Here is a 24,705-nt window from a genome sequence, read left to right as displayed (position 1 = left end):
ATGATGGAAGCTTGTTGCTCAAGCACTTCTGCCTAACGATTTTCATAACAATACAAAAATCTGTCTGAGGGCAAGTCATTGCCTGTCTCCTCCTCACCAGAAAACAGTCTTTATAATTATAATCTCCCTTTCAAAGAGGGAATGCAAGTAGGGAAAATATGATGATCTCAGAATGAAGTGTTTGCAAAGTTTTAGACAAAAGTCAGAAAATTCTGAATGAGAATTTGCTCCCTCCAGTGCTGGACAGAAGTGCCTCACCACAACAAAAAGGCAAACGGATAAAAAACAAATGAAGGACCTTTGATGAAATTTTGTGGTTCCCAGTATACAAGTTAAGCAAGTTTTTCCAATCACACCACCTGTCCCATCTGAAAAGAGAGGTAACAATCTAGTGATCAGTATACAGGAACTCCTGAATTCTCCTAGCTCTGACATGGCTACTTCTGTGAGCTTGAGGCAAGCTGCTACATCAGAACCTGTTTTTGTAAACCCATCTTTGAAAATGAAATAATATTTACTTATGTCACAAGCTTGTTGTGCTTATTTATGTTTTAAAGCACCTTGAAGATGAAAAGTGATAGACAAGAGCCAAGAATTGCTATAGTACATATCTCACCAAGCTCCTTATACAAATACAGACTTATAACCAAACAATAAAGCTTACAAGAATTACTATATTAAAAAAGTTTAATCAAATAAATCTGTACTTGCTGTCTTTTCTTCCATGCCATCTCAATTCATGGAGTGGCATTCCTGAGCAGATCTGCAAGGCCTGAACTTTTCTTCAAATCTTCATAAGGGATTTGAACGTGGAGAAGGTAGGGATGTTGTGCACGTGCTCAGACCTTGCATTCAGTGCAGAGGGGCCAGCATGGAAGAAGGCACAGAGCAATTATCACTTTTCAGATAAAACTCTTTAAATACATTGTTTTCCCAAGCCTTTTAGAAATATTAGTTCTTATAAGGATAATCCTTTGGTTATAAATATATATTTGTATGTAAGAATCTCAATATGGTTTGTAACTTAACATATATAGGAACAATGATTTTTATAAATCACTTTTCATCTATACACTGACATACAAAGATTAATAGACAATCCTAAACTACTCTGCCACCATGCTATTACAGTTAGATAAACACAGATTTAATGTTTTGTATCAGGGCTGTTATATCAGTTTTTATCAGTTAAAACCAAAAATCAGAAGCCCTGTAGAAATAGTATGTGTGTCTCAGGTGTGACTTGTACCACAAAATGTGTATGGACATTAGTTAAACCACATAAACAGGCATAATACTCAGCTGTAGCGGCTAGCAGAGGACTAGCAGTGCTATTTGCAAGAACTACTGCTGGAACTCCCCAGTGCATGAACATCAATGCATGAAATGATGTTGGCATATGCCTCCATTTTCACTACCACACCCGTTACTCAGATTTCTCAAAAATCTCCACAGAAACTGTTTTTGATGGAAAATTGCCTTTTTGACTAGTAGCCATTTAAAAACGTCAGGCCATCATGAAGCCTGGTGGTAGCCTATTCTTTTAGCTATATGAATATGCAGATGGAGAATGAATGCTAACGGCTTACCAAGGTGATGACATCTCAAAGTGCCAAATAATTTGTTCAGATGGTAGATAACATCCTGCAAATATTTACCTATTTTGATTTTATGCTGGTAGCCTACCTCAGTCCAACTTGGTTGGGATTAGCACTTGCTGCATGATTTTGTACCACACACAATAAGATTTTTTAAATTTCTTGTGATAAAGAAAAATAATGTGTCTAGCCACCTACAGCTATGGGAATCCATATTTTAAACATCTGATGGAATATTCTAGGTCCACAACTTTCCTTGTATTTGTCACTACTTGCACATGTGCATAAACCAAACGTATCTCCATACAATGAGACATAGTTCTCAAACAACTCTGTCCCAAGTCCATGGACAGTCTGACTTCATACCAACACCTTTGCCTTCCCAATCCGAGATTTGCACCATCATGTTTACCCTACTGTTCAGCTTCTCCAGTCTGAATCAACATTTTATTAGGGCATCACTACTTGTCTCTATAGAAGAAATGTACATATTACTATATAAAGGGGAAAAAAATTTCTCATAGTCCCCAGTATGACAGGGTCAAAATTCATTGTGCTGGAAGAAATAAATAATATTTGGACTAACTAAATTTTATTATTTACTTTTGAGCTATTTCCACTTAACTACTATAGTTGACCCAGTCCACTCCAACCTGAGGACTTCCTGAATCTCAGCTAATATATTTTATGTTGCTCAATTTAAAACTGTCATGTTAGACCCTGATGTTGAAAATTAATCTGCTGAGAAACAACCATTTGTGACACTGGCAATACAGATTCCATATTCCACATCTAATAGGAGTTGATTGTAAAAACATTAAATATTAGAAACTAAAATGTTTATTTTACAGACAGTGCACCAATTCTACTGGATAACAGAAAGGTAGACTCCCTCACCTAGTATATGAACAATAGGATCCTGCACTACTGAAGTCAGTGGGAGATTCATCATTGGCTTCAATGGGTGCAGGATCAGATCCCTATTTAGGAAAATTTCAGTCTGGCAGAAGAGAAACTTCAGCAGATGGCAAAATTGCTGAGAGAAAAATACTTCAGTCCCTCCCCCCCAAAAAATTACATTTAATTTTAATCTGGACTCAGAAGGCCTACTGTCAGTCACAGTACTATATTCACTAAAGTGTCCGTGGATTGCTTCTTCAATTGATTTTTGTTATCCAGATTTTTTTTTTAATCCAGAAATTACTGTAGAGCTATACCATATGAAGCATTACTGTTTGTTTCTGTATAATGTAAAAATAGATGGGCAGCTCTCCCAGTGAATCTCTGTAGAAAAAATAATAATTCAACAAACAGTGAGAAGCAGGAACCTGAAAAAAGTTTTGAAAGTGATCACATCATAAGCAATCTATTACTTGTGAGGATCTGGGCAGCCCTCAAATCTCCAGCCTAAGTATTTGGCAGCATCCAGGTCTCACTCTGGCCTAGAGATGACGAACAAAAACACACTTTCCAATGAAATGCTGGCTGTAGTGCTGAGGAGCTCTATTAGTACCGTCCATACTCCAGCACTTGCTGAGATGGCTGATTTTTAATGGAAAAAACGATGATCAGTACAGACTCAGTCTGTAACAACCTGAAAAGCAAAAAGCAAAAAACAAAACACAACACTTACGGTCCAATTTCTTCAAAACCTTAACTTTGTCAATTCCTAACATGCCCAATAGCAGAAAATACCTGGGAAGATACAACAGCAACTAGATTGTTCTTACCTGTACACATTTATAAGAAAGATATCTGATGATTCCGACAGTCTAAAATAAAATCCCAAAATAAATGTAATGTGTATTTTGTTTTACATCAGTGGAATTCATTGCAAAGTGAGACACATATACTAATCACAGCCATTAAAACAAATTTATATGTATATACAGATATTAATTATTATTAATATATTATCTGTATATCTTAAAACATCCCCAAGTGTTCACATATACACATGAAGCTATCCGCACCAGAAATTAGCATTTAGTCCATGGACATTTTTGGTACTGAATTGTAATGTTTTCAGATATATTAGTAAAAAGAAAAGGAGTCCTTGTGGCACCTTAGAGACTAACAAATTTATTTGAGCATAAGCTTTCGTGGGATACAGCCCACTTCATCGGATGCAAAGAACGGAACATATAGTAAGAAGATATACATACAGAGAACATGAAAAGGTGGAAGTACCCATACCAACTGTAAGCGGCTAATTAATTAAGAGGCGCTATTATCACCTTTGCAAAACATTCACAAAAATTCACCAGCTCATGCACAAAATTTACTCCCCACCCTTTCCATGATGATTACGATGATGATGAAATAACTGACTATATTTTAGTCCTTCTGGGCAAGTAAAATTTTGTAAGGTTCATTTATATTCCATATTAATATGTGTTTTATATATCAGAAATTATGGACCTGCTTTTTAAAAGTGCTGAACACTCAGAGCTCCTTGCAGGATGATTAAAGTCACCAGCAAATTAAATCACCAGTTATAACCATGATTTAAATCAGAAACAGGAAACCTTGCTTTAAATAATCAATTTTAATCTTGTTTTGCATTTGTACATTTTAGTTATTTTACTAAAGAAAGGATGATTTTCACTGGTTGGTAACCATTAAAATGTGTTGATTTGCAACTAAATATAGCCTGTGCATTAAATTTGGTGCTTCTTTTTGCTCACCAGGATGCACTGTATCTATGCACATTTAAGCAATTATGTAGCATTTACAGCATTTTTCTTAACTTTGACATTTTTATTGTTTTAGAAAATGATGCATGTCTTATTTACTAGTTTATTTATTGTTTTAATTGTGATTTGTGACAAGCTTTATTTGGATTGAAATTTAATTAAAATGCACACTGTTTTGTTAACTAAAACAAGCTTAAATATGCTAGAAACATGAAAAAAGTTTATAAAAAAGTTTATTAAAACATGTTTTGCATTTCAAGCTAACTCATTTGTTAAACAAAGTATCATCTGTAGTTAGTGAATTAAACTGATTACTTCTGGTCACTATGTCCTTCAACATTTTGGAACTAGTAGATTTCATCCTCTTTCATACCTAGTTTTCATCATAGATGGGAAGAAGAAAAGTAAGTTTTCCTGCTTTTTCAGCTCCCAGTTGGTTTCTTAGTGTAGTCATTGAACTGAACTAGTTGAATAAACTGAAGTGAATAAAGTATTCTGTATGTAACTGCAGAAGAGATTATTGCTGTCAAAATCTGGTTTAGCACTTCAACAAACTCTAATTCCACGTGCTTAGATAGTCATTTCTACCAGTTCAGAGACTTTCTTTAAAACTTGGCAGCACCTATGGTCTACTTAACAATATTTTTGTGTTTAAATTATTTTAATAGATAAGAAGTTAAGGCCGCAACACAGGTTGTCCATTTCAAATATGTTTATTTTAAAAATGAGAAATGTATTTAATTTAAAAAAATCTAATTTTTCTATTTTTAAATAATCAATTTTTATCTGCCCTGGCTCCTCATTAACTGCAAATGGAGTTGTAAATACTCAGCACTTGAGAAAATTAAGCCCTTTCTAATTTCTAGATCCTAATTCTTCAGTAAGCTCCATCTGGGAAGACCTCTGCATGGAGCACATTGCAGGATCAGGCCCAGGTATCATCACAAACATTTTCCTTTTTTTTCAAACCCTTCTCATTTGTGGTCATATGTTGAGACTATAAATATTAACTTTACAAAATTAAGATTTATACATCTCATCTCTTTTTATAATAAATATACTGAAGATATTTTCTTTCAATTACTTTTCCAAGTTCTAAGGAGCTTATCACTATGGTATCTCAGTGCTGCTCAGCTTATATTTCATTATGATCTTAAGTATTCCTCATGCATCAAGTACTATACTGTACATTTTTATGGATCTACCACTTGATTGCAAGTCACAAATATATTGCATATTTAATATTTGTACAGAAATTACAATGGTCATTTTAGTAATCACTGTTTTCAGGTTCTGCATTTATTCAGCCAACAATTATTCTTTATAATATATGATACACAGCATGCTTAAGCTACAGTAATACATAGCATAAAACATGATGTCTCACAATGTATGTATTCATTTTAAATTTTAAAAAGCTGTTTAAATTCAGCATAGATCCAAATTATTACTGCTGTCAAGTATCCCCACAGAGAAGCATACAGCGAGCATCCAAATGCTTTCCAAAGAAAACCATATTGGTATCTCTTACAGAAACACAAAGCCAAGTATTTTTCAATTGAATGGTTTGTCAGCTTCTTATTTATTATTATAATTATTTTTACATATTAAGAAAAACCCAAATCTTTCAGTATCTGAACTTGCAGGATTAAATAGTATTTCTACTTGTTGGCTGCTGGCCTGAAGATACTAGACTTTCAAACTCATCCCATTCTGGCTAGTATAAAGATCAGGAAAATGAAGCCATCTTCTTTGCAATCATAATCCCTGACCCATGCTGTTAGATACTTAGGAACATCTTAAGAAGCAAACTACCTTGTTTCAGCTCACAGCATGAATACATCAGGGAACTGCATCACATGACTACTAGTCCTACCTAGTCAGGTGACAACAGCTAATCTGATTTGGTGACTATAAAACTTTAATCAGTACAGTCTAATGCCATCACATTCCAGAACTGATGAGGGAAGAAGCTTTTGAATATAATGGCAGACACCAATAAGAAGATTATGACCAGGAATGCCATTGATGACAATGAAGTTTTCTAATTATCTATCCTGCACATACACCAAGCAGAGAGAAATATTACTGAAAATAAACTGGACATACAGATTTAGAACAAAATGCACTGCAGTATTTTATTCACATTTGGATCACTGCTTATGCTTTCATGCCATATGAAGACCACAGAATGAAGTGAATCCTTACTAATGCTCAGAAATTAGATATTTAAAATAATCCATCTGTAGTTCAACTCTGGCTCAGGTTGGTAATAGCCAAACATCATTAGCTTCTGATTGCTGTTCAGTGACTTTTTAATTTTTACTTTAGATATTTAGCTGCCTATCCAAAGCTGTATGTGCATTACACAGGTTAAAAGGCAAACTATATTGGAATGTCAAAATAATAATAATACAAGAATAGGTTTCAGAGTAACAGCCGTGTTAGTCTGTATTCGCAAAAAGAAAAGGAGGACTTGTGGCACCTTAGAGACTAACCAATTTATTTGAGCATGAGCTTTCGTGAGCTACAGCTACATCCGATGAAGTGAGCTGTAGCTCACGAAAGCTTATGCTCAAATAAATTGGTTAGTCTCTAAGGTGCCACAAGTACTCCGTTTCTTTTTGCAAATACAAGAATAGAATCCCTAAAAAAAACCAACCCTCAGAACAGCCAACCACACACACAGAGTGATTGGAACCAGATAACTGGATCTGAAGTGTCCTACCTCCCAGGTGTGTGTCCTAATCATCAGGCTAGAGAGTCATTCTCTCTCTCTCCCTCTGGCCCAATGACTGTTCCACAGTGGATAAACAGTCATTGGGCCAGAGAGAGAGTGAGAATGACTCTAGTCCTGTGCTTAGGGCATCCACCGTTCAAATCCCTTCTACTAGAGAGGGAGAATTAAACTTGGGTCTCCCACATCCCAGGTGAGTGCTCTAACCCAGGAGTTGGCAACTTTTTGGCCTGAGGGCCATATTCGGGTGTCGAAATTGCTTGCAGGGCTATGAATGTAGGGCTGGGTCAGGGGGTTGAGGGAGTCTGGGGTGTGGGAGGGGGTGCGGTGTGCAGGAAGGAGCTCAAGGCAAGGGGTTGGGGCACGAGAGGGGTGCAGTGTGTACAAGGGGGCTCAGGGAAGGGGGTTGAGGTGCAGAGTGCAGGAGGGGGCTCAGGGCAGTGGTGCAGGGAAGGGTGCAGGAGGGGGCTCAGGGCAGGGGGTTGGGGTGCAGGAAGAATGCAGGGTGTGGCAGGGGGGCTCAGGGCAGGGAGTTGGGGTGCAGGATGTGGCAGGGGGCTCAGGGAAGGGGGTTGGGGTGCAGGAGAGGGTACACAGAGCGGGAGGGCGCTCAGGGCAGGGAGTTGGGTTGCAGGAGGGGTGCAGGATGTGGCAGGGGGCTCAGGGAAGGGGGTTGGGGTGCAGGAGGGGTGTGGGGTACAGCAGGGGGTTCAGGGCAGGAGGTTAGGGTGCAACAGGGAGCTCAGGATAAGCGCCCCTTACCTGAAGTGGCTCCTGGATGGCAGTGGCGTGCACCGGGTGCTCCCTGCCTGCCTTGGCCCTGGCCCCACACTGCTCCGGGAAGCGGCCAGCACCATGTCCCTGCGGCCCCTGGGGGAGGAGAGGCAGAGGGCTCTACACACTGCTTTTGCCTGTGGGTACCTCCCCCGAAGCTCCCATTGGTTGCGGTTCCCCATTCCCGGCCAATGGGAGCTTCGGGGGAGGTACCCACAGGCAAGAACAGCTCGCGGAGCCCTCTGCCTCTCCTCCCCCAGGGGCCGCAGGTACGTGGCGGGCACCACTTCCTGGAGCAGAGTGGGGCCTGCGGTACCACAGGGGGGGCAATCCCGCGGGACGGATCCAAAGCCTTGAAGGGCCGTATCTGGCCCACGGGCTATAGTTTGCCCACCCCTGCTCTAACCACTGGACTAAACATTATAGAGTGGGCTCCTCCTCCAGCTATTTTGTGTGCAGAGAGGCAAGCATATAACTCATTCCTGCAAGAAATGCTTTACATGCCTAAACCACCTGACTCCAGGCAGTAAGTTCCTGTTTGTGAATCGCTAAGCAGACAGGCACCTCCCTGCAGTCTGGACTTAGACACCTATGTCCAAGAGAAGGGTGGGGCTTAGTAAACACCCGTTATTGGCATCTCCCACTAGCCAGCATAGATGGTTTCCCAACTAACATGCCTGGCTTTTGTGGATTGCATTGTCAGGCACCTCTCTCCCCGCATTCATTGTACGGGTAGCCTAGGAGCCTAACTTGGCTTGTGGACTGAGCATTGTTCCTGTGATTTTCTAGCTGCCTAAAAGACAGATGCTGTGACTCTCAGCATTGGAACACCTATGTCTTTTCATGGATCCCACCTTGTGAGCCTGGATGCTATAGCTTTTATAAACTGAAAGTACTAATTACCCCGATGAAGAAGGCTGGAAGATTTTGAGTGTTGTTCTATGGTAATGAACTACAACCAAAGGGGGAGTAGCATATGCTTTGACATTCCACTTTCCCCAGGGGTGCTCGATCCCCACTCCGCCCAGGTCCCACCCCTACTCCACCACTTCCCCAAGGCCCCACCGCACCCCACTACTTCCCACCCAGGCTCCACCTCCACCACTCCCCACCCTCATTTCTCTCCCTTTCCCCCAACACTCCCTGCACACCTGTAAACAGCTAATCCACAGCAGGCAGGAGATGCTGGGAGAGAGGGGGAGGCACTGATCGGAGGGGCTGCAGGAGCGGGGAGAGCTGATCAGTGGGACTGCCGGTGGGTGCTGAGAACCCGCTGTTTTTTTCCAATGGGTGCTCCGGGACTGGAGCACCGAAGGAGTCAGTGCTTATGCAGAGTAGTACTGTGAAAATACCAAATTTGATGGTGGTCTATTTGATACATTGCAGAAGGAGAAACTGAGACAATAGTAGGTCCCAAAAACAGACCAGTAAGTCCTGCATAAGTAACCTCTTTGCCAGTTTCAGTGAAGAGACTAAGGATTGAATGGGCATGTGGAACTAACTTCTTCTTACAATTTATGCTGCGTCTAGAATACTTTTTGGTGACTTAAAAAAAATCAGTCTTCAAACCTACCAAATCTTGTACCTTTTGCAAACTATACATTCACTCATCAGAGTTTAAAAAAACAAATACAAGTAACTCCTCACTTAAAGTTATCCCGGTTAACATTGTTTTGTTGTTACATTGCTGATCAATTAGGAAACATGCTCGTTTAAAGTTGTGCAATGCTCCCTTATAATGTGTTTGGCAGCCACCTGCTTTGTCCACGGCTTGCAAGAAGAGCAGCCTGTTGCAGCTAGCTGGTGGGGGCTTGGAACCAGAGTGGACCGGCAGCCCCCTATCAGCTCCCTGTTCCCCTAAGTTCCCTGTGCAGCAGCTGCCCAGCAGGCTACCAATTGCCCCGCTGTTCAGCTGTCCCTCCCCCCACTGCCAGGTGCTGCTCCTGCCCTCTGCCTTGGAGCTGCTCCTGGGGGCCTCCTGCTTGCTGTGCAGGGGAGAGGGGAAGAAGGGGGCGTAATGTCAGGGTGTCCCCCTACTCCTGCCCCCCCCTTACCTCTTTTCCATATAAAGCAGGGTGGGGACAGGACAGGGCTCAGGACAGAGAGCGCTTGCTGGATGCAGCTGCTGTTTCAACTTCCTGATTTTTTTTAAAGGCAATGTACTTAGAATGGGGTCAGCATACTTAAAGGGGCAATGCACATCTCTCTCTCTCTCACACACACACACACACAGGGCGTGTGTCTCTGTCTGCCATGGTGTCTCCCCTCCCTCTATTCGTGCTGCCTTGTAGAGTGTTAACAAACAACATGTTAACCCTTGAGGGCTCAGCCGAATGCTAGTTCATCATTTAGCAGGAAGGGAAATATCCCACCCTCTTCCACCCTCTAACTTCACCACCTCAACCAAGCTTCACCATCATCATTGCTGTGTACAGTATTAAATTGTTTAAAACTTATATATTGTGTGTGTATATATATATATATAGATAGATATAAAAATAAAATATAGTTTTTTGTCTGGTGAAAAAAATTTCTCTGGAAAAAAATACCTACCCACCCCCCCGTTTACATTAATTCTTAAGGGGAAATTGGATTCGCTTAACATCATTTTGCTTAAAGTCGCATTTTTCAGGAACATAACTACAATGTTAAGCGAGGAGTTACTGTACTGTAAATTGCCAGATATTTACCGAGCAAAAAACTGTAATATGTGCTGGATAACCCTGAATATGTTTGCTAATGTTCAACTCTAACCAGGAGGCCTCACTATGAGTATCAAATCTTGCTTACTTTTTGTTTAATTTTTTCCAACTATCCTTTTGTCAAAAATTAATATGCACCTATAAAACCTAAAAGGAATAAACAATTGTTCAAAGAGCCACTACTGCATAATTTAATCAATTATCTGTTTATCAAACTCATTTTTTCCAAGAAACGTATCATATAATGAGATGACTCTATGCATGTAAAAGCTACTGTAAAAGAGCCAAGTTCATCCCTGGTGTAAACCCATTGACTTCAATAGGCTTACATCAGGGATGAATTTGGCTCAAATAAAATCACTTTGAACGAAGAAAAGGACCAAGTACAGGGCAGATGTCTACTTTTTTTGGAGACTGGGTGACATACCTCTATCTGTCCCACCTCCTACTGTTCTGATCCTACTAATAAGTGAAATACAAATAAGCCTTTTAACAATCAAGTGAAGAGCAGTTAACATGGAAAGACATGAAGGACAAGGAGACTACAACATGAATAAAAAGTTCTAGAGTTTGCAGAAAAGAAGCTATCAGTGAGCATAAGAGGAGTGGAAGCCATCAGCATACAAGAGGAGAACAAAACTGAATAAAAGTAAAAAAAAGAAAGAAAATGAAAACAAAAAAAGGACAATAACAGAATAAAATAGAGAGAAGAGACAAAGAAGAGAGAAGATGGTCAGTAAGTGGCAATCTTCCTAAGTCCCAGCATTAGCCTGCTCGGGAAATTGGGAGAGTGCTCTGTGTTCATAGCAATTGTGGATGAGAAGTTGTTGACCAGCTAGCTATCGCGTACGACATGTGATCCAAATATGTCTTAGTGCAGATCTGCAAGATGACTTTGATCATGTACCACACTGAAGACAGAGAGGCCTATATCTGAAACATTTAAGTATTTTCCATAGTTAGTAAAGCATTTAAGATACATTTCTCTGCTCTTCTGCTGTTAACTAACCCAGTGCAGGCCACAGATCTGGTGCGGGGAGGGGGAGTGAGCACAAAATTTAAAAAATTAGAAAAGTCTTTTAAACAATTTTTAAACTAAAAATTGAAGAAAGTGCTCAATGTATGTATCCAAATTGGCTGCTGGAGTTCTCCTGTTGGCTGAGGTCACATGACCGTGTGAGTTTAAAAGAAAATTTAACTGAAGATAATTGAGGCTACAGCTCATATTAAAAGTATAACCAGTCCATATTAAAAAGTATAACTGCATGCTAGCATAAGTTGTCTGTCATGCCTAGCAGCATCTATATTTGAACTCTTTTTCATATGAAGTTCTATAACTGTGTTAAGACCTTTGTACATTATAAATGTAACTGCCAGTGAACGGGTTATCTTGTTAAAATTTGTAGTTGCAAGAACATGATTAAGTCCCATCCACATTAAAAGGGTAAATGACTTTTTAACTGGTCGGGGTGGGGGGAGAATAGTGTTGTTACTGGGTCCTCCCCAACTCAGCTATATTTGTACGTAAAATAGTGTTATAATTAGTTTAACTCTGTTCCCTTCAACTGTCTTATACACACTAGCAATACAATGTCTTTATTAATCACCTGGAAAGAGGATGGAGTAGAGAGGTGGCAGCATTTTCAGAAGACACAGTTACTGAGGTTAATCAAGACCAGAGAAGAGTGAGAATTTCAGGATGACCTTCCCGAACTAGGCAAATAGGCAATGTGATAGCAGATGAATTCACTAGTGACAAATGCAAACTAACTCAAAATGTAATAATTGAGCTATTAAAGTTGAGTTCTATTAACTATATCAGCTCAAGAAAAAGATTAGGACTTAGTATGTAGCACTAGTCAAGAAGTCAAACAAATTACTAGGATGTATAAAGTGGGATGGAAAATAATGCAGAAAATATAATGAAAATATATAAATCACTGGCAGATCCTCACCTGGAATTCCGTGTTCAGTTCTGCTTACCTCATTACAAAAAGAATATAGCAGAAATAGATGGGGTTCAGTAAACTATTGGGGCATAGAATAACTGTCTTATGGAGTGATTGAAATGACTGGTATTATTTACCTTAAGGAGAAGCTGAATAATGATGATACAAGTATATAGGGTAGATAAATAACATTTAAAATTTTTTTTAAAAAATGTAAATACTGGGGTTTTTTTTTTAAATGCCTATTTAAAATTCAATTTGAAATTATGACAACATATACTAAGGCCTAAACTTCTTATAATCTATTAAAATAATAGAAATTAAATACAAAACGTTAAACAGTACATGTTTGCTGACAAGTTTTAAAAAAATTCAGACTACTGAATTGGTGGCGGTCACTGGCTAAGCACCTGAAACCAGAGTCTGTTGAAGTGCTGGACCATCTTTTGACAGAAGTAACCTCTTCTGCAGTTAGAGAATATTTTCTTCATTTTAGTTTATTCAACACTAAGAAACCAATTGGGAACTGAAAAACCAAGAAAGCTTGATTTCTTCTTCCAATCTATGAAAAAAAATAGGGGAGAGTGGATAAGATCTATTGTTCTAAAATCTTGAAGGACATAGTGACCAGAGACAATCAGTTCATGTTTTGAAAAACTTTTTTCTTGTGTATCCATAACATTTAAATTAAACAATTAAATTGCTGGTTTTCCATCCAAATACAGCTTGTCACAAATCACAAGTAAAAAATTAATCCTCTAGTAAATAAGAATTACATCCATTCACCATTTTCTAACATGGTAAAAAATGTAAAAATTAAGATACTGAATGTGAGTTAAGCTATATAATTGCCTAAATAAATGCGTGTATATTAGTGTATTTTCCTGTTTAGCAAAAAACAAAACAAACAAAAATTCCACCACCAAATTTAATATGAAGTCTATATTTAGTTGCAAATCAATATGTTAATGGTTAACAACAAATAAAAATCATCCTTTCTTTAGGAAAACAACTAAAAAATTACAAATGCAAAACAAAATTAAAATTGATTATTTAAATCAAGGTTTCCTGCTTGCCGACTTAAATCATGATTATTAATTATTTAAATTGTTTTGATTTAACTCAATTCACCTTATATGTGTACAAAATATTAATGGCTTTGAAAACGTAGATCAGGAGCTTCTGTTCACTCAATCTCATAATAAAAGGGGAGGATAAAAAGAGGGAAGACTGAAAACTCATGTAGCACAAAAATAAAGATGTTGAGAACAAAATTAATGAAGGAACAAAAGGACATCAAGAGAAGAAATTCTTTAAATGGCTATACACCAATGCTAGGAGCCCAGATAACAAACAAGAGGAATGGGTACTGCTCATTTATTAGCATAAATTCGATCTATAACTGAAATACAATGGGATGATCTGCATGACTGGAATGTTAAAAATCAATGGTTATACCCTATACAGGAAGGACTGAGTAGGCAAAAGGGGAGGAGGAGTGGTATTATGTCAAAAATGGCATTGCATGTATCCAAGTTACTGGTAATGAAGGAGGAAATGATCTGAATGCCTATGGATCAATGTCCTAACAAAGAAAGCACAAAATGGTACACTAGTTTATGTCTACAAACCACCAAATCACACTAGGGAACAGAATGCCTTGCTCCTTATGCATCTACCTCTAATGTGAAGCAGAAGAAAACCTGTGTGATTATGGGGGACTTGTATTTGAGTGGCATAAGGCCTCATGGTGCTAGTAATAAAATATCCTTGGAACCTCTAAATATTATAGATAATAGATGCCTAAATCAAAAAATGCTGCATCCAACATGGGAGAATTCTATATTAGACCTTGTCTTGACAGATAAAGAGGAACTGATCACAGAACTAAAAATTAATTTAGTTTAGGTACAAGTGATTGTGACTTAATCACATTTATAATGTGCCAACAGAATAAAGTCCAGACCAGAAATACATATACTTGGTACTTTAAAAGGGAAAATTTCAAAAGCTGAAAACAATTATGAGCCAAATCAGCTGAAAGGAAAATTTAATCAGAAAAATGTGACTGATAATTGTGAATTGTTTAAGAACACTTTATTAGAAGCCCAAAAAGCCACAATCACGAAATCAAGGAAGAAGGCCACACTGGTTAAAAAATCAACCTGGTTTAGAGGGGAAGTGAAGGGAGCTATAAGAAAAGGGAAGCTGATATTAATGAACATAAATCAGAAGTTAGGAAATATAGAAAATTGGTACGGGAAGCTAAGGACACAATGAGAAATCTATGACCAACAGAGTTAAGAACATTAAGGAGTTTTTAAAAGTATATTAGGAACAAAAAGAATCCTGACAATGGTATTGGTCCATTAGCAGATGGAAATGGTAAAATTATCAGTAATGAGGCAGAAGGGTTCAATAAATATTTCTGTTCTGTATTTGGGAAAAAAAGAGATGATGTAGTCATGTCATATGATAACTGGTATCTCGGGAGGATGTTAAACAGCAGCTAGTAAAGTTAGACATTTTAAAATCAGCAAATCCTTACAACTTGTATCCAAGAGTTTTAAATGAGCCAGCTGAAGAGCTTACTGGACCATTAATGTAGACTTTAATTAAGTCTTGGAACACTGGGGAAGTTCCAGAAGACTGGAAGAAAGCTAATGTTGGGCCAATATTTTAAGAGGGAAAACAGGATGACCTGGGGAATTATAGTCCTGTCAGTCTGCCATCGATTCATTATCTCCAAGATAATGGACCAACAAATATAGAACTCAATTAATAAAGAATTAGAGTAATATAGTATATATGGATTTATGGAAAATAAATCCTGTCAAATTAACTTGATGTCTTTTTTAATGAGATTACATGTTTGGTTGATAAAGGTAATAGTGTTGATGTAATATACTTTGACTTCTGTAAGGCATTTGAGTTGGCACCACACGACATTTTGATTAAAAAAACTAGAACAATATATAATTAATATGGCACACATTAAATGGATTAAAAGCTGGCTAACCGATAGGTCTCAAAACGTAATTCTAAATGAGGAATCATCATCAGATGGGTATTTTTCTAATGGGGTTCCCGCAGGGATTTGTTCTTAGCCCTACACTATTTTACATTTTTGTCAAGAACCTGGAAGAAAACATAAAATCATCTGCAAACTTTGACACAAAAATTGGGGGACTAGTAAATAAGGAAGAGGACCAGTCATTGATTCAGAGTGATCTGGATCTCTTAACAAACTGAGCACAAGAAAACAATATGCATTTTAATCTGACTAAATGTAAATGTAAACATCTAGGAACAAAGAATGTAGGCCATACTTACACAGTGGGGACTCTATCCTGGGAAGCAGTGACTCTGAAAAAAGATTTGGGAGTCATGGTCAATAATCAGGTGAACTTGAGCTCCTAGGGCAATGCTGTGGCCAAAAGGGCTAATGCAATCCTTTCATGCATAAGCAAGGGAAACTAGAGTAGGAGTAGAGGGGTTATTTTACCTCTGTAGTTGGCACTTGTGTGAGTGCTGCTGGAATACTGTGTCCCCAGTTCTGTAATCCACAATTCAAGACGTTATTGATAAACTGGAGAGGGTTCAAAGAAGAGCTAGAAGAATGATTAAAGGATTAGAAAACATGCCTTATACTAGTATACTTAAGGAGCTTAGCATCACAAAGAGAAGGTTAAGGAGTGATTTTATTACAGTCTATGAATACCTACATGAGACACAAATATTTGATAATGTTTGATAACTCTTCAATCTAGCAGAGAAAGGTGTAACACAGTCCAATGGCCGGAAGTTGAAGTTAGACAAATTGAGCCCGGAAATAAGGCGTAAATTTTTAGCAGTGAGGGTAATTAGCCATTGGAACAATTTACCAAAGGTGGAGGTGGATTCTCCATCGTGAGCAGTTTTTAAATCAAGACTTGATTTTTCCTAAAAGATACACTCTAGGAATTTTTTCAGGGAAGTTCTATGGCATGTTTTATACAGGAAGTCAGATTAGATGATCACAATAGTTCCTTCTGGCCTGGAATCTATTAATAACACAAGAACAAAGGCAAATTCAATGAAAAGTTTCAAAGTCAAAACGGATAAAAGGAAACACTTTTTTACACAATGCACAATCAGCCTGTGGAACTCATTGTCACAGTGTATCTTTGGGTCCACGATCTGAGGAGTCAAAAGGGTTTAGACATATATATGACAAACAAGAACCTCCACAGTAAATATTTTTTAAAAAAAATCATTAATTTCAGGAGGGATATAAAGCCTCATATAGCAGGGCTTAAACCAACCTCTAACTATTGGGGAGCAGAAGGAAACTTTTAGGAGGTATTTTATCCCATAACTCCCTGCTGTGGACTTCTTACTCTTGTTCTGAAATATCTAGTGCTAGAAATTGTCAAAGACAGGATATTAGACTTGATGGACGACTGATCTGATTCAATATGGCAATTGCTATGTTCTCAAAAATCAGTGTCAGAATACATATGTATGTAACCATGGCAAACAATGTGCTAACACATGATTAAACTTGTAATGTGGATGAAACTTTAATACAAAAAGAGCAAGCATAGACAGAATGTAGTTTAAGTGCAAAAAGAAATCTACTAATCCTTGGGTAGGAGAATATAGGGCCCAAATGCACAGTCACTTTTTCAACAAGTGAGACATTACTTCTGTACTATAAACCACAAATGTTCTTCCAATTACAGGGAAATACCATAGGTTTTATAATTGTTACGCCACAGGTTTCTTAGTATCACATTAGTTTTATGTCTTGTTATTTAAAAAAATACTTTCAAAATGTTGTAAGTATCACTTATACACAAAGCCTATACACAAAGAAATTCTTCCATCTTTTGAATGCAATTTCTTAAAATAAAATGTCTGGCTACATTTTAATTTTAGCAGCATACTCCTGAGTATAGGCCCATCCCTGCAGTCCTTATTCAGGCTCAAAGGAGTTCCCTCAGAAGAAGTCAGTGTCAAAATACATTTATTTTTAATACATGTCCCATGCCATTAATCTGGTCAGTCTAGAGTACTCTGGAGACAATGGAAACTGTTCTGTTACTTCTATAAAATTACAATATATTTTATATATATGTTCTTTAGTTAAAATTGTTATAACCCCACCAAAGTAAAGTATTTATAATATACATAAGGAAGGATGGCCCAGTGGTTAGAGTGTTAGCCTACAACCTGGGACACCCAGGATCAATTCCCTGCTGTGCCACAGACGTCCTGTGTGATCTTAGGCAAGTTGTTTAGTCTCTCTGCGCCTCAGTTCACCTTCTGTAAATAGGGATAATAGTACTTCCCTACCTCACAAAAATGTCATGAGGATAAAGATGTTAAAAGTTCTCAGATACTGCAGTAGCAAGGGCCAGAGAAATATTTGGGATATACAGACCAAAAATAGCTAAAATTATGATTTTGGTGAGTCTTGTTTGAAGATAGGTTTAACAAGCCTTAATGACCTCTCACACTTGCTAGGAATTTATCTTTTAGAATGTTGAGCTATGAAGATGTACAAATTTTTTGGTGTAATTAATGGAAGACTGAAAAATTGATTATTACTCTTGAAAAATAAATCATCACTGGCCTAAATATCAGGAAAAATAAAGACCATAATCCATGACTGTTTAGCCAATTATTCTTTTAATAATTTGAGATGAATCTTCCCATACAAAACAACAAGTTTATAGCAGATGTTGTAAACAGAATTTTATAATCAGATACTCACTTGTTACAGTGCTCTGTGATGACAAGCACACTATAAATGGACTTGCATCACATTACATACTTAAAACATAAATACCATTTTGCTCCTTTCCACTTACTTTGCTATACCAATTTGATCTTGCAAAGTGCTCAGCACTCCAACCTTGATCCAGCAAAGCACTTAAGCATATGCCTAATTTTAAGCAAATGAGTGATCTTACTGACTTTAATAAAGTCAATGGGCCCACTTACATGCTTAAAGTTAAGCCTGTATGAAAGTGTTAATGGGATCATAGGCTTAGTTATCAGTGATATAGGCAACATTAAAAGCCTTCACAAGCACAGACACACCAGAATTAGGAGAGACTCCATGAGATACAATAAAAGCAAATCACCCCACAGAAAACTTTGTCAGAACAACATGGCCCAAAAGCCTCCTCACAAAGGCACTGAGGCTCCCATTTAGGAACAATACACTTAGGGACATGCTTCACTTTAAACATGTAAATAGTCCCAATGTAAACATGTAAATAGTCCCAATAGTCTCTTAGAAAAATCTGCCTTGATTTAGTTGGTCTTATCAGTCTACACTGAAAATGAATAGAAGACTCATGAGTACACACAAGCTCCTGCTACAGTAGTTCAGAAGACAGTCATTGTGTCTTTATAAACAATACTTTTCTTACATGGGTCCTATCTACATTGGCCAAGAAAAACATGTTAGCACCTTTCTCATGAACCATGTTTAAATATGGCTCTTGTTACACAGAGCAACATGGTTTCCATGACCACTACAAAAGGGGCCTTAGTGTTGACCTCTCGTGTCTAGATCAGTGGTTTTCAACCATTTTTCATTTGCGGCCCCCTAAAAAATTTCAAATGGAGGTGTGGGACCACTTTGGAAATCTTAGACATAGTCAGCAGACCCCAGGTTGAAAACCACTGGATGAACTGTGAATTATACTGCTTTTGTTTCTTTAAAACAAGGTTATTTTCAGTTAGAAAACAATTTGTTTTCATAAGGTCATTTTGTGTGGTCAATATTTTCAGTTACGGCTACTTGAAAATAAATTCTTCTAAAAAATTGGGTATGTTTTTCAAATTTTAGCTACCTCTATTGCCTTAAGAATAGTTCTTGAAAATGTAACATTTTAAGAACATGCTGGGATATCGTATTAATGTTAAAAATCCAGTTCTTATGCTGAAGAAGTAGTTTATGCTGTTTATAATTTTGATAACTAGTGTAATTAAACACAGCAGTGTCTCTTGCTGAGATTTACAATATGAATTATTGCCCTTTCTCTTCAATGGACAACAAGTCAAACTAAACCAAAACATTTACTTAAAAGTAAAATGAAGCATTGTGAAATACCTGCTTGATTCTCAAGCAACTAACCCTTTATCATGCTTTGTATCTGTCCACTCCATAGCACGCCTAGGAAGGGGAATGGGATAGTCCACTACTCACAATTTTCTTGCCCTCAATTGTAACATAAGATGTAATACATTATTCATTCCAAGCAAGGGTTTACAAATCAGCAGAGAAAATAAATTGATTTAAAAGTGCTATATAAGTAAAATTATATTTATCCCTAGTTTCAAATGACAGCACAAGCATTGTAAATGTGTTTGTGGTTATCTATCCCAAAGACCTACACTTGGACTTCTGATGAATATGACTAACTACCATTCTCTATTTATTACTCATTTCCTCCTCATCTTTTTCTTTTAAGTCATCTTTTTAACAAATATAGTTGGATACTTGGATGTGTCTAGAATCAAAACAACTTGAATGTGTCTGCTCAAAAACAATTGCTCATTCACCTTCATACGACTCTGTTCCAAACAAAGGCCTTGTCTACACCGACAAGTTTCTGCGAAGTAAAGCAGCTTTCTGCGGTGTAACTCCTGAGGTGTACACACTGCCAGGGCACTTAGTGTACAGAAACTGTGCAGTTGCACCACTGTAAAAAAAAAAAACACCCCGACAAGAAGCATAGAGCTTTCTGCGCCAGGGGTACAGCGCCGCGGTGCCAGTGTAGACACCCTGGTCGATTGCAGCGCTGCGATTGGCCTCCAGGAGGTATCCCACAATGCCTGTTCTTGCCTCTCTGGTCATCGGTTTGAACACTACTGCCCTCCCTCAGGTGACCAACCGTGAGTCCCTTAAATTCCTTGGGAATTTTTAAAGACCCCTTCCTGTTTGCTCGGTGACACATGCAGTGGTCTAAGCGCATCTTTCCAGGTGGCCATGCCTGCTCCACACATCAAGCGATCCCGTGCTTGGAGCAATGCTGAGCTGCTGGTCCTCATCAGCATTTGAGGAGAGGAAGCTGTCCAGTCCCAGCTGCGCTCCAGCCATAGGAGTTATGATGCCTACGGACAGATTTCACGATGCATGACAGAAAGGGGCCATGACCGGGACACACTGCAGTGCAGGGTCAAAGTGAAGGAGCTGCGGAATGCCTACCACAAGGCACGGGGCAAACCGCCACTCCAGTGCTGTGCCCACAAGCTGCTGATTCTACAAAGAGCTGGACGCGATACTTGGTGGCGACCCCACCTTCACTGCGAAGGCCCTGGTGGATACTTCGGTGGTTCGCATGCCAGTCGAGAGTGGACCAAGCCAGGAAGAGGAAATTGAGGATGTGCAGGGGGAGAGGGACCCAGAGGCAGAGGATGACTCGGAGGTCAGAGATGAATGCAGCCTGGAGCTCTTCTCTACCCTGGAGGAGGCTAGCCAGTCACAGCTGTCGGATCTTGGTGAAGTGCAAACAGGAGAGGAGGCCCCTGGTAAGTGGCTCTGATTTTGGGAATCGCTGAAGGAAGTTGTTGGGGGGCAGGAAGGTTGCAGAAAGCAGGCTTGTGTCTGTATGATGCGTGTACCACCACATGCCTAGTCTGAGCAGCCGAACAGGGTGTTGATCGACTCCCTCACTTCATGGGAATCTGCCTCAGAGATCTCCAGGAAACTCTCATGGAGATACTGGGCAATCCGCTGCTGCAGGTTGTCAGAGCTACTTTATTTCTTGGCCCATTAAGGGTAACTTTCCCATGACACTCTGCTGTCACGGCGGGGGGGAGCTTATGGAGAGACCATAGCTGCACACAAGCAGCCGCATGAGGGCCAAGGAGGAAGCCACAGTCTTGGAGAAGACCCTCCCTTGATTCCCTGCGCACACTCAGCACCCTATATATCTTCCATAATGAACACAGCCTGTGGAAAATGTGGGGACAGTAATGGTTATAAGGCCCCCAGCTACAGTGCTGGCTCTCCCCAAGAGCCCTGTGCCCAGTGTACAGTATGGTCCTGGAACACTGATTTCCCCTGCCCCTGCAGTTACTCACCATTTTGGGGGTCTTGTGGCTCACGTGTGCTTGCCTGGGGTCAGACAGTTAGTGACAGGTATGTGAATACTGGCTGTGTTTTAAATCACTGAATCACTGGTCGGTGTGTTGCAAACAATACTGCTTCTGTAAATGTTGTATTTTGGCTTCACAGATGTGATCTTGGGAGCCCAGTCTCCCTCTTTGTTATCGCCGGCTGAATGGCTGCACAGAATTAGAAAGGGGCCACGAAGAACTAAAGAGGACATTCTGCGTGATGTCATGATGCACTCCGCAGCCAAAAAACAAGAATTGAAGGAGTGGTGGGACAGCCAGGAAAGGGACCGAAAGGAGAACGCGGCACACCAGAACGAAGCCATGGAGCAGCTCTTAAAAGTTACAGAGCGCCAACCGGACACGCTCCGGGCGCTACTAACGCTACAAACCGAGCAGCTCCGTGCCTGCCCTCTCCTGCAGCCGCTGTCACAAAACTCTTTCCCATGCGTCCCCCAGACACCACCACTCTTATCAACCTCCTGGCTCCAGTCTGTACCTGCTGCATTCCGCTTCTGCCCCATTGCAGTCCAGCCCTGCGGACTCCTAGTAGCCACTGCACTCAACACCCATCCCTCTGCAGTTTAGCCCTGCTGAAGTACAGTATCCGCTGCACTGTACTTCAGAGGACAAGGTTGCATATGATACTGGACATACACAAATCTTTAACCGTCCTGGGACCCCACCTCCATTTGGGACCTTCCCTTCCCATCCCCCACAGTGCTGATGTGTTTTTTTGTTTGTCTCTCTCCTTCGGTGGTTGTTTTTTAATAAAATAATTGTTTTGGTTTGAAAGCAATCTTTATTTCATTAATTGAAAGCAAACAGAGCCCTGCAAAGCAACATGCAATTTTCTTAAACCTTCACAGTGCATCGTCTGCACCAATCACAGTTACCTCCTAGCATTACAAGCACTGGACTCCCAAGCATAGCAACAAATATTAGTGGATTTCGGCTTCAAGTTGCTGCCTCAAGGCATCCCTGATCCTTATGGCCCTGCACTGCACCCCTCTAATAGCTCTGCCTGTTCAAATTCAGCCTCCAGGCGCTAAGCCTCAGCGGTCCAGCCCTGAGTGAAGCTTTCACCTTTCCCATAACAAATATTATGGAGCATACAGCAAGCGGCTATAAGCATAGGACTATTGTCATCAGCCAGGTCCAGCCTCCCAAATAGGCAGCGCCAGCGGGCCTTTAAACGGCCAAAAGCACACTCAACAGTCATTCTGCACTTACTCAGCCTGTTGTTGAACCGCTCCTTGCTGCTGTCAAGGTGCTCCGTGTATGGCTTCATAAGCCACAGCATTAAGGGGTAGGCAGGGTCTCCCAGGAGCACAGTGGGCATTTTGACTTCCCCTATGGTGATCTTCCGATTTGGGAAGGAAGTCCCTGCTTGCAGCTTCCTGAACAGGCCAGTGTTCCGAAAGATGCATGCATCGGAGCAGCCTGCATTAATGTCCGTGAAATGCCCATGGTGATCCACAAGTGCCTGGAAAACCATAGAGAAATACCCCTTCCGATTAATATACTCGTGGCTAGGTGGTCTAGTGCCAGAATTGGAATATGTGTGCCATCTATCGCCTCTCCGCAGATAGGGAAGCCCATTTGTGCAAAGCCATCCACAGTGTCACGCACATTGCCCAGAGTCATGGTCTTTCAGAGCAGGATGCAATTAATGGCCCTGCACACTTCCGTCAACACGAGTCCAACGGTCAACTTTCCCACTCTGAACTGGTTAGCAACCGATTGTTTGCAGTCTGGAATAGGCTGGTGCCACACGCTTCTCCAACAACAGCGCAGCTCTCATTCTCATGTCCTTGCGCCGCAGGGCTGGGGAAAGCTCATCACACAGTCCCATGAATGTGGCTTTCCTCAGCCGAAAGTTCTGCAGCAACTGCTCGTCATTGCAGATGTGCATGACGATGTGATCACACCACTCAGTGCTTGTTTCCTGAGCCCAAAAGTGGTGTTCCACTGTGGTCAGTTTCCCTTCAGCGCTCTCTGAGTGACGCTGTAACTGCCAGCAATGTAGACAGACCCAAAAAAAGGTCATCACTACCATTTTGCTCTCTCATCATCACACCACCAAATGCGATAGTATGTGGCATGTTGACATCAGTAGGGCCAAAGCACACAGAGCCCAACAAAGCAAAGTGCTGAGAACCCTCATTCTGAATGACTTCAGTGGATGTTGAGAGAGCTTAGTATTTCATGTGAGGTACTCTGCACATTTCAGGAAAGGGCCCACAACCCCAAAATGCTTGCAGAGTCTGGGCTCCAAAATTTAAAGAGTTCCAAATCATTGTCTAGTCTCTAGTTTTAACCTGTCATCTCTGGAGAGCAGAGTGAATAGGGCCAGCAACGTGAAAAAAACCAGAATTATCAATAAGAAAAGAAAAGCAGTAGTACTTTCTTAGTGCTGGAGGAGACAATGGTTTTAAAATATACACTGTCATGTAACGTTCTCATTGGTTTTGCTATTTCCCTTGTATTTTTTCCTCATGAATCATACCATCTGAAATTAATATAATGTCTTTTACTTAAAGCCAAGCAGTGAAATGTTGGGTATTGTTAACACAACTGGAGAGTATGGGTACCTTAGGATGAGGAGTATGGTTACTTGGACTTAGTCTGATTTCTGCTCTCTTTGAAAAGTAGCAATCTCTTGATAAGATATTCCCTTTGATTTAAAGGTGAACTACAAAGCAACTATTTTTAAACGGTTTAAGATCCCAAATTATTAACAGATTATAAGTCACAACTTGAAGATCCTACATAGCTCCTACAAGAACTGGTATTACAAATATTTAAATATGTGGAATATAATTTGGAAGGAAAGTGAAGGAGGCACTGATTTCAAATATTATGTTTTAAAAATCTAAGCATATTTGAAATTTTAAGACTGAGACTCATTCTCCATTCTTTTGCACCAGTTTTACATCAGTGACTCCACTGAAATTAATGGAATTGTAAAACTGAGAACAGGGTATGAATCAGTCTCTGCATTTATTCTGTTCGGCAGGTTTGCCAATCCCAGACATTCACAAATCACAAGTCTCCCCGACCCCCACCAAAAAAACCTCATGAGACTTGCTAAGTAAATATGTTTTAAATAAAAGTCACATTGTTTATTGC

At 39.8% G+C, this 24,705-nt stretch overlaps 1 protein-coding gene across 9 annotated transcripts in view; it reads right to left on the bottom strand.

The window, feature by feature from the left end:
• IMMP1L (inner mitochondrial membrane peptidase subunit 1) overlaps positions 1-24,705 on the bottom strand; it is a 71,511-nt gene that overhangs the window by 43,494 nt on the left and 3,312 nt on the right. For 5 of the 9 annotated variants that reach the window (XM_077818473.1, XM_077818476.1, XM_077818471.1 and 2 more), the window contains 3 exons: positions 15,962-16,067; positions 15,790-15,822; positions 3,329-3,370 (listed from right to left, as the gene is read on the bottom strand). The gene's annotated coding sequence lies outside the window, so the exon portion shown is untranslated. Of the gene's footprint in view, positions 1-707; positions 846-3,328; positions 3,371-15,789; positions 15,823-15,961; positions 16,068-16,340; positions 16,500-22,806; positions 23,060-24,705 lie in introns of all 9 variants that reach the window. The other 4 variants (XM_077818475.1, XM_077818474.1, XM_077818477.1 and 1 more) reach the window with 4 other exon arrangements.

The sequence above is a fragment of the Eretmochelys imbricata genome, chromosome 6 (genome assembly GCF_965152235.1).
Source record: "Eretmochelys imbricata isolate rEreImb1 chromosome 6, rEreImb1.hap1, whole genome shotgun sequence".
Lineage (NCBI taxonomy): Eukaryota > Metazoa > Chordata > Testudines > Cheloniidae > Eretmochelys > Eretmochelys imbricata.
This window is presented reverse-complemented; position numbering and strand designations above follow the sequence as displayed.